At 39.4% G+C, this 11,394-nt stretch overlaps 1 non-coding gene across 1 annotated transcript; it reads left to right on the forward strand.

Annotated features, from left to right (window-relative positions):
- Positions 1 to 3,051: 3,051 nt before the first annotated feature.
- LOC145103490 (small nucleolar RNA R71) lies at positions 3,052 to 3,158 on the forward strand. The gene has a single exon (XR_013706581.1). It is a non-coding gene; the product is annotated as a small nucleolar RNA R71 (small nucleolar RNA).
- The last annotated feature ends 8,236 nt before the right edge of the window (positions 3,159 to 11,394 follow it).

Raw genomic sequence — 11,394 nt, forward strand, 5'->3', positions numbered from 1 at the left:
GAAAATCGATCTCCAACATAAGTCTTCGACCAATAACGTTCCAGTTCCACTACCATTCCCACTCTACCCAGCCATCCCCAATCAATAATTGGGGCTATTGCAAACTCCCTATTGTATAACCATCCAAGTCGATTCTCGTAGGTTGTTAGCAACGGTCGGGGAATGTTTTGATATAGAGGATGTATGCTTGCTACATCTATCGGGCCCTCTTCCTGCTGGACAGCTCGTCGTGGTCCCATTTCTGCAAACAAGAGCAAAGCAAAGCAACAAACAAATAACACATTAAAACATATATAAAAGGGCCTGCCAGAAGTCACGACGTGGCCAGGTTGCGCCACGTCGTGGAGCTTGTCGAACCCAAATGCTGAATCGGACATGTTTACATGCGATTTCCATAAAAATAATTCTTGGGGTTTGTTCCTATGGACTTTTAAATAACATGGAAACTAAAATCGGACACTAGATTCAACCAATTTCGTGAATCATTCAAACCCTAATCACGACAACTTGAAATTGGAAGAAATAATTGCAAAATAATAAATAAAACACGTACCAAATGGAGTAATTAGCAAGATCTTGCAACGAATTTAGAAGTATAATAAGAAATTGGCAGTAGGGTCGTGATGTTCCCGTGAGTGCGGCAGTCTTCCAAGTGGGGGATAAGGGGTTTCTCGGTCAAAGGGTTTTAAGCGATTGGTCCCCCCCCTGATTTTTATTGGCCACGACGTGGCGGGCTTTGCCCACGTCGTGGACCTTAAATTTTCTCAGATCGCGAATTATAATTAAGCCCATGACGTGGCTGGCTATGCCCACGTCGTGAGAGCTGTCAGATGCCAAATTTTAATAATATTCATCTAATTGACTAATTTCTTTGCAAATATTTCATTATTTAAAGTCCCCTACAGCTATTTCTCTGCTTATTACCGGTTTTTAGATGATGAATTGATGTCTTTCCTAATTAAAAAGAAAATAAATAGAAAAAGAAAATTGCAAACCAAACTCGGGTTGCCTCCCGAGAAGCGCTTCTTTTTCTTGGAGTCTTGAGCTGGACTCCGTGCCTTCTACGTTGACTCTTCGGAAGAGTCTACCACCAGGATCTTTTGTTCCTTGAACCGCCGTTTATAAGCTTGAACTCTCCTTTTATACGCCTTCTTTGAATTTTCTTTTTTAGTTTTTCCATCTTCTTCATGCTTTCGTTTTGTGCCCTTTGTGTGTTCCTTGCTCTCCATAGCGTTCCCCTCTTTTTTCACCTCCAGCCTTGTTTCTTTTGAAGTGACTTCCTCTTCATCACTTGTCATTTCCTCGTCCTCTTCGCTCACCCAAGAAGGTGGGTTCTTGTAAGCTATGACTTCAATCAAATACGGAACAGATGCCCTGGGTTTTGTCCTCTTGGCTTGATGAACTACCTTTATCTCTTCTTCCATAAGCTTTTCCAACTCTTCTAGTTCATTCTCCTCATTAATCGTGAACACTTCTTCTTTATCTTCTTGAAAATCATTTCTTATCCCGAAGACTTCTTGTTCATCTCCAACCCTCAAAGTGAGCTTGGACTCGCGGATATCAACCAGGGCACCAGCAGTGTTAAGAAATGGCCGACCAAGGATTATCGGAACATCCGTGTCTTCTTTCATGTCCAAGACTACAAAATCTATTGGAAAAACAAATTTTCCGATTTTCACCAAAATATCCTCCGCTATGCCTCGGGGTTGTGTCACTGAACGGTTCGCCATGTGAATCTTCATCTTTGTAGCCTTCATCTTCTGAATCTCCAATTTTTGATAAAATGAAAAAGGCATTAGATTAATGCTAGCCCCGGAATCGGCTAAAGCATTAACCTTCATTTTATTCCCAAACTCGCATGGAAGAGTGAGGCGTCCAGGATCCCCCATCTTTTCTGGTGTTTCTCCCAACACAACTTTTGAAATTTGCTCACTTAGAATCACTGTAGACTGTTTCTTTAATTGCCTTCGCGTATCTATCAAGTCTTGCAGTAATTTCTGGTTCTCGGAAGCTTTGGATAAGGACTCAATAAAGGGAGTATTAATTGGAATCCCTTTCACATGCTTCACAAACTCTAAATGTTCCTTCTACAGTTGACTAAGTGCTGCACGGGTGGGAAATGGCATAGGTGGATGATAATCTGGAATAGACTCAACAGATTTTTGCTCAGACTTGCGCCACGTCGTGTCCAGAGGCGTGCCACGTCGTGGCGAGCCTGGTTCAGCATTCTTTCCATTTTCGATCCTTGATTTCTTGGGCTGCTGCGGTTGTTCTTCCAACGCCTCCAGGAACTCTGATATTGTATCTTCTTCAGTATCGATGGCCATTACGTGAGATTGGGCTTTTACTTCGGGATTCTTCGGGGACAATTTTTCATGGACTAAAGTGGCTAGTTGACCAAGTTGTACTTCAAGGTTGTGGATGGAGGCTTGCTGGTTCTTCATCAAGGTTTGTTGTTCCATGATAGTGGAATCCGTGGCATCATGTCTCTTCTCCGAAGCCTCCATAAACTTCATCAAAATGGTCTCTAGGTCGGGTTTCTTCTCGATTGGTGGCTGCTCCTTTTGGTAAAAGCCTCGACCTGTCTGCCTATACTTCTCTTCTTTTTGCTTTTTATACTCTTCATAGGGCAGCCACTCCTTCTTTGGTTTCCTCCAGTCGTCATCAAACTTATCCCCACTAGAGTAGCACACTTGAGCTTTTCTGTTCCCAGACTCATCCATATTGCAGTCCTTGGTCAAGTGTGGACCACTGCATCGCTCGCACCCCACTCTTATGGCATGTATCGACTGGTCCATTTGTGTTATCCGGCGATCCATGTTATTTAGCATGGCCATGACAGCTGCAATTTCTTCAGTTTGGGTCCCTCCACCGCCTTTACTTCCGTCTTGCCTCGGGTTATGGTACTCGCGAGAGTGTTTCGCGAATTCTTCGATGAGCTCCTTGACCTCCCTTGGATTTTTCTTTGTCAACGGTCCTTGAGAATCAAGGAGTTGTCTTGTCATTACATTGACCCCATCATAAAAGATTGACATCTCTTGCTGCACATTTAGGTCATGTCGAGGGCAATTTCTGAGTAGGCCCTTGTACCGCTCCCATGCTTCGTATAGTGACTCCCCCGGTTGTTGCTCAAAGTTGGCTATCGCCTTCTTGAGTTTGGCTATCTTGGATGGCGGGCAGAACTGGTCCAGGAATTGCTCATGCATTTGAGCCCAAGTAGTGATTGTACCTGGTGGGAGTGCTTTTAACCACTCCTTAGCAGCTCCTTTGAAAGTGATAGGAAGCATCCTAAGCAAGACTGTATTTCTTGTGACATTTGGGACATTGAAGTAATCAGCAATGTCGTTGACTTCGTCTAGATGCTTAAAAGCATCCTCATGATCCTTCCCGAAAAATGGGATGTCCTTCAGTGCTGTCAATATGTGTCCCTTTAGTTCGAATGTGGCAGTGGCAGGAATTGCGGGTTGGACTAACCCAGGACCCATGTCATCTCGGATCCGCTTTTTGTATGCTCCCATGGACATTTCTTCAATCGCTGCCATCTCGTTCCTTGGCTCGTTCTCGGGTTCACTTGTGTGTTCTTCAAATTCTGGCTCGGTATCGCTTTCGGACTCGGTTTGCACGGGTGTGTGTTCCAAATGCTCAAAATTGCTCTTGTGCTTCGCTGATGAGCTGGACTCTCCTGTTCTTCTTTCCCGACTTCCTAGAAAAGGCTGACTTCAATTCTTGCAAGGGCGTCTTTTTCTTGTGAAGTGCAGATTCGGGGTCTTCCAGTGGTGGCACCAAGTGTGTGTTTGAGCTTCTGGTCATGAACTCCTGCAACTTGCTAAACTAAAACGTAAAACTGAACTAAAATAAGAAAAACTAACTACCAAATAAAAAAAAAATTTAAAAATTTTGCCTGTCCACGTCGTGGCAAGTATGTGGCCACGTCGTGGACTCTGTAAAAATTTTTATTTTTGCTGAAAAATTAACTTTTTGTGGCTGTGATCCCACAAGAAGGATCGATTAATTTAATGCAAATAATTAAACTAACAACTAAGCCGTTCCCCGGCAACGGCGTCAAAAACTTGATGTGCACAAAAGTACCCACTAATTTTAATATTTATAACCTAACAAACTTAGACTATCTATGCACTTATAGGCAGTGTACCTAGTCAGATTACAGTATAGCTTAGGTAAGTCGGGTGTCGATCACAGGGAACGGTGTTCTAATTAATTTACTTACTATTAAATTAACCTAATTTATTAACAAATTTAATAAAGGGTTTTATCTGATTTTACAAGATCAGATGAACTTAAATCCAATTCAATAAGTAAAAACACACACTCTTGTTTAGATTGAATCCACTTTTCCCTTATGGCTAGCTAACAATTACGGATTACTAAGTTGGTTTTTAATTTTATTAGTAATTTAGTTCTATCTTACCAATATTTAACTAATTCATGTCAAACCATGTATGTTCACACATAATTAAACACATAACCAATTATAGTTGAAAATATGCTATATAAGATTTGTTGTGTAAACGCAATTATGATCACAATTCTCGTTCTCTAGCACAGCTAAACTTTATTTATTCTAATTATTAACTAAGATTGGTCAATCCTAGCTCTAACAATTCAATGTTCACTAAATTATTAGGTAAACAGGTTCATGCAGTTTAATGGTCACTAAGCTACACAGAACATGTAATTAAACAATTAGATAAACAAATATTAACATGCTAGGTCATACAAATCAAACACAAGCAAATTTTCACCAACTAAGCTTAATCCATAATCATATAACTATTCATAAGTTCAAAGCTTCATCTAGCTAAACAAGAGTAGCTAGATTCAGCTGCTCATTATAGTAATTAAACTAACACAGCTAAAACTAATGAAAGACATGTTCTAAAAATAAACCTTTACTTCTTTTGGTGTTGAAAACCCTCTTCCAGAGCCTTTCTTTCGTTCTTATTCGTCTTCTGGAACTCTTTCTCTTCTGCCACCAATCTCTCTTTTCGTAATAATCATCAGAACTTATATAATGCTTAAAAACTCGCGCCACGTCGTGGCCAGGTTGCGCCACGTCGTGGGCTTCAAGCAATCCGTATCCTTCAAGGAAATCCTCCGCGTCGCGATGCTTATCTTCTAAACACCCATGCCACGTCGTGGGCTTCATCGCCACGTCGTGAAATTAGCTCTTATCGCGAATTTATTATTTTCTTGTCTTCCAAGCCTCCCATGTTCCCCATTTTGTCACCTTTGGTCCCTTTCTTCGAAAATCCTTTGTATTGACTGAAAATAACAATTTAAACTCATAAGTATCTTTATTCTAAACATATTATCAATTTATTAATAAAAATGTACTTAAATACTGCCTAAAAATAAGTGTAAATATGGCAATATCACCTAAAGAAGAAGGGAATGCAGCGGATGCTGTTCCACAAGAAGAAGTCTGGGAAGGTGAAGCCCTCATGGCCCAAGTTGTAGAGGGAGCCCAGTTACAAACAGGCTCTAAAGCCCAACACCAGAAAAAGAACAAAAGTGTTGCCCTAGTTGTCTCAGTAGAAAAACATTCAAGTTCCTTGGATGAGTGGATAGTTGATTCAGGGTGTACAAACCACATGACCGGTGAACTAAATCATTTTACAAATCCAACTGATTATGAAGGAAGCAAGGTGGTGGTCATTGCGGAAGATTCAAGATACAAGATTGCTCATGTGGGTGAAGTCACTCTTCCAGCTGATTCAAATAACCACGAGGTTACCCTCAAAAACGTGTTTCACGTACCAGGGATGGGAAAGAATTTGTTTTCTGTTCCTTAGGTGACATCCTTTGGAAAATATGTACTGTTTGGGCCAAAATCCATACAAATATTTGATGAATTTGAGACCAAATCAAAGCCGATAATAAGCGGGTGTCGTCGTGACTCAGTATATGTGTTGTCGGCTGAAACGACATATGTTGATCGCATAAGAGGGAGTCCAAACGCGGATATGTGGCACTCAAGGCTTGGTCATGTAAGTTATGACAATCTTGGCTTGATGATGAACAAGAAACTTGTTGTAGGTCTAACACAATTAAGTATTCCAAAAGGCTTTGTTTGTTCCGGGTGCCAATTTGGCAAAACACACTTGCAGAATTTCCATCATTCAAGCTTCAAAACCAAAGAACCATTAGAACTAGTACATTATGATGTGTTCGGACCCATGAAGTGCACATCTATAAGAGGTATGAAGTATCTAATTACGTTTATTGACGACTTTTCAAGGTTTCTTTGGGTTGGATTCATGAAAGAAAAAAGTGAAGCTCTAACCAAGTTTAAAGACTTTAAGTTGGAGGCTGAAAAGTTAACAGGTAAATCAGTAAGGGTTCTTCGCTCAGACAATGGTGGAGAGTATCTCTCCCAGGAGTTCACCACATTTCTGAATGAGTGTAAAATTTGAAGGCAATTAACATGTGCAAATACCCCCCCCCCCAGTAGAATGGAGTCTCAGAAAGAAAGAACAGACACCTGGTAGAAATATGTGGCAGCTTGATGCATTAAAAAAAATGTACCTGGGTACCTGTGGGCTGAAGCAATGCATACTTCAGCTTTCTTGATTAATCGAATTCCTCAACAAAGCATGGCCTACATGTCGCCATATGAAAAATTGTTCAAGAATAAGCCTAATGTGAGCTTCCTCTGTGTTTTTGGTTGCATATGTTTTGTGTTTGTTCCCAGTAACCAACGACACAAGTTGGAGAAGAAGGCAACTAAATGTGTTTTTGTTGGTTATGATAATGAGAAAAAGGGATGGCGTTGTTATGATCCGGTAACCAGAAAGTGTATGGTGTCCCGTAATGTCGTGTTTGATGAAACTTCATCATGGTGGCATGAAGTTAAAGAGACCGACCAAAATGTGCTTTAACTGGATGATACAGAAAATAAAATAATTGTTCTGCTACCTGGTATGCTCTCAACTGAAGTTGAAATTGATAGTACAGGTGATGAAGCAAGTATGGGGGATGAAGTACTAGAGGGAGGAACGAGTCAAAACTCTTGGCAATCAGGAATGTTTACAAGTAATACAGGAAATAGTGGAGAACTACGATGCTCTACAAGAATAAAGAGACCAAATCAGAAGTATGCTCACGTGGCCACACTGGTTGATGATGTAAGAAGAATCGTTTGAGGAAGCTAATGTGAAACAGGAATGGAGACTTGCCATGAAGGATAAAATTGATGCCTTGAAGAGAAATGAAACCTGGGACCTTGTGCCGAAGCCAGTAGACACCAAACCCATTTCCTGTAAATGGGTGTTTAAATTGAAGTTGAAAACTGATGGGTCTATAGAGAGGTATAAAGCACGACTTGTGGCTCGAGGGTTTACGCAACAGGCTAGTTTGGATTACGAAGAAACTTTCAGCCCAGTCGCTAAACTCACTTCGGTACGTGTTCTGTTAGCTGTAGTAGCTCATAAAGGGGGGTTATTACATCAAATGGATGTGAATAACGCCTTCCTGTATGGAACTTTGGACCATGTAATATACATGAACCAACCTTTGGGCTTTGAAAGTTCAATTCATCCTGATTATGTTTGCAAATTAAATAAATCAATATATGGTTTAAAGCAGTCTCCTAGGTCATGGTTTGGGAAAATATCTGAATTTTTAGTGCATAATGGGTTCGTAAGCAGCAATTCAGATGCAAGTCTGTTTGTGAAAAGTTGTAGATCAAAAGTGGTTGTGGTACTTGTGTATGTAGACGATCTTATAATTACAGGAGACTATGAAGAAGTTATAGTTCAGCTTAAGGTGAATCTGTGTGCAAGGTTTCGTATGAAAGACCTTGGGTTACTGAAGCGTTTTCTTGGGCTAGAGCTGAAGTATAAAGAGGAAGGAGAACTTGTGCTTCATCAAGAAAGGTACACCATAGAGCTTCTTGAAAATTTTGGAATGCTAGACTCAAAGCCATCTGTAACACCAATGGATCCGAATGTTAAACTCCATCAGTTTGAAGGAAGAGAACTAGAAGATGCAACAATGTATAGAAAGGTTGTGGGTAGCTTAATCTACCTGACTCTAACACGTCCCGACTTAGCTTTTTCTGTTGGAGTACTCAGCAGGTTTATGCAAAAACCTAGAAGGCCTCATTTGCATGCTGTAAGGAGAGTGTTATGTTATGTGAAAGCTGCCATTATGCTTGAAATATCGTTTAAGAAGGAGACAAGCCTCAAGCTTGAAGGATTATGTGATGCAGATTATGGTGGAGATCCAACCTCATGTCGATCAACGACTGGGTATGTTTTTATGCTTGGTAAAGGGGTTGTTTCTGATGGGTTTTAGGCATAAGAACAATCCTATGTGCTCATACAAACCCTAATGCTTGGATCTAGGTTTCTCTATTGTACATGCTTTGAATCCAAGACTAATAAACTTAGATCTAACATATTATGAACTGAATTAGGGTTTAGAGAATTACCTTTGATTGTTATATAGCAATAACAATCAATTCCTTGCTTGGATTGGCCTTAGAAAGCTTAGTGCCTCAAGTGCTGCACCTCTAATGGAGTCACAAACACTATATACAACTTGGATGAAGAGGAGAAGAAGAGAGGCTGCCCAAAAATGACTAGAAACCCTAGAGGATCAGTTGTCACCGTTTTTGGAGCCTAAGGGGTCCTTTATATACTTGTGTGGGCTGCTAGGGTTTCAGTCAAAACCCTAATGGACAGCTTAAACTCTAAGCAGCCCATGGAACCTTCTGGATAAGGCCATGGACGAAAATATGATGGGCTTCCATCATAATTTCGTTCACCCCTTATTCCTTTAGCATTCCTTAGCCCAATAACTCAATTATCCAATAATTTTAGTCCAGTCCCCTAAGTTTAATTAATCTCTTTTAGCTACAAAATTAATTCTTAATTAATTCTTGACTAATATTAATTAAACAATATGATTTCTCCTTTAATATATTATTCTCATAATATATTAATAAATCATATTTAAACCTCTCTCTCCTTAATTCATCCTACATATTGCTATGGTGAAGGCAACCCAAAAGGACCATGCTCATAATCGGGTCAAGTACATACCAAAATAGTTATGGACTTAGACACTAATCCAACAGTTTCATGGTGCAGCAAGTTACAACCAACAATGTCCCTATCGACCACAGAAGCAGAATATAGATCAACAGCTATGGCTACACAAGAATGCACTTGGTTGAAGCTGATGTTGTTTGAGCTGAAGCTAGAAGTTAAAGACAAAGTAATACTTCATTGTGATAATATGTCATCCATACAGCTTTCCAATAATCCTACATTTCATGCTCGTTCTAAACACATTGAGCTCCAATACCATTATGTTCGTGAGAAAGTACTGTTGGGGGAAATTGATTTGGTGTATGTAAACACCAAGAAGCGAGTAGCTGATATGCTTACAAAAGGGTTGTCCAACCCATGTTTAACAGAGTTTAGCTCAAAATTGGGGATGAAGAAGCATGATGTTGAGAGGGAGTTTGATAACTAAGCAACATCTAATTCCAGTTGTACTGCCACATGTCCAGGACTGGTTCAATTCTTTTGGCTCAAGCTTCCTTATTTTTAGTCTTTCTTTTGCAGGAGTAGTGGCCATAGTTCCCTGTCAGTTATTTCCTATTATTATGCATTTTGTTGAGATAGTGGATAGGTTGTTATTTCCTTTCGGTCATGTGTTCAGCTTAAATAGTCTATTATGTTCTTATTTTTATGCGTGTGAAATAACCAATCATTAAGAAGCAATCCTTGTCTCTCTTTATTCTCAAATATGTGTGGTATTGTTGCTGAATCCCCACTTAAAAGTTTACAATTTTTGTACCCCGGATGAATCAGGGGTTCGTTTCGTTAACAGTAGAATCATTAAGATATCCATCTTTTTCGTTGTCGTCTTCTTGACTAGACTAATTGTTCATATATGAGGAATTGTGATTTGAAAACCTGGAATCAAAATCAAGAGTATGATTGGTGGAACTAGCTGCTAACGCTACCAGATTTTCCACGGCCGGATTCAAGTTCTAATGATCCGAAACAGGGGTTGCGTTGTTGATTTCCAGATTGGTCGAATTATTGTTACCCTGTTAGAAATTGGGTCCATTTTCCATGGCCTTCATGGCTTCAAAATAGAACCACGACGAGAAGAATCGACCACCGGGGAACAACGACGTTGTTGCTTCTCGGTGTCGTGGAACTGGGGGAGCTTCTCCATCTTGTGGCGACACTAGGCGAGGTCTTCGGCGGGGTTACATCCGTGCCACTCAAAGAAGGAACATATTCTTCCTCTTCAGACTCATCATCTGTGCCATTCAAACCGTCCATATACACTTCAACTAATTGATGGGAAGTTGAAAACATAGTTGTTGGTTACGGCTTCCTTAAACAATAAATGCAAACAACAAAATAAGAATGGGGATAGGGGAACTCATGTGTTCGACAAACAGATTAAATGAAATAGATTTAGTAATTACCTTTCTTTCGTGAAGCTTCCCTTGATCCACAAAGCTTTTCGCTCCTGCCCAGTTCAATATGTTCAATGGCAGCCTACAAATGACGAAGGGTATTCCCGTACAATTATAATAATGTGCCTAGGGTTTACCGGTAAATTAGAGAGGATAGACGGTTTAGATATTAATAATGGTTAAATTGTACATAAAAGAGATATAAGGGTTTATTCAGGCAGTGGGGTAAAATACATAGGGTTTTACTATGATTTTCCTTTTTTTAATATGTTTTTTTTATTAATTTGATTATACATGTAAAGTGATTTAATGCGTTATAAACGGAAGGTAGATCAAAATCCTTTTATCAAGATGAACATTATACTTTAAAAAACATTAAAACGTAAAAGAAAATGAATTTTAGGTTGCTAATATAGTGATACGTGGAAAACAAAAATTATTCTTTTATTAATATAGAGACTATTCTTTTATTAATATAGGAAGATAAGAATAAACAAGTTAAGGAGCTTGGTTTAGTAAGTTCCCTTAATTTTTAAGATTTGAATGTTTTCACTAGGAACATACCTTGTTCTATTTGAATTCATTCAATCCTTTTGTTCGTATCTTTAGGGAAAATAATCCAACATAATCTATATGAAGTCATTCAACCAAAAGGACATTCCTGCCGATGATCAATTGATCATGATCAAAATACTCATAAAGCGTATGGAGTTATGGGAAATCTTATGCAAACATTCCAAAAGAGGATGGTCATTTATTATCAACATAATTGGATGTGTCATCATCTCATCATCATCATTGTTGAAAGTAAATTTAAAGAAGCTTTTTTTTATTGCACGAATCTTAGTGAGTGAGATGAAAATTTTTCATTCCCTGTCTAATATTGCAATTTTGTGTCATGATGGAGGGTTTTAAGATGTTAAGGTGAG

Source organism: Lactuca serriola, chromosome 4 (genome assembly GCF_051521515.1).
Source record: "Lactuca serriola cultivar US96UC23 chromosome 4, Lser_US96UC23_V15, whole genome shotgun sequence".
NCBI classification, from domain to species: domain Eukaryota; kingdom Viridiplantae; phylum Streptophyta; class Magnoliopsida; order Asterales; family Asteraceae; genus Lactuca; species Lactuca serriola.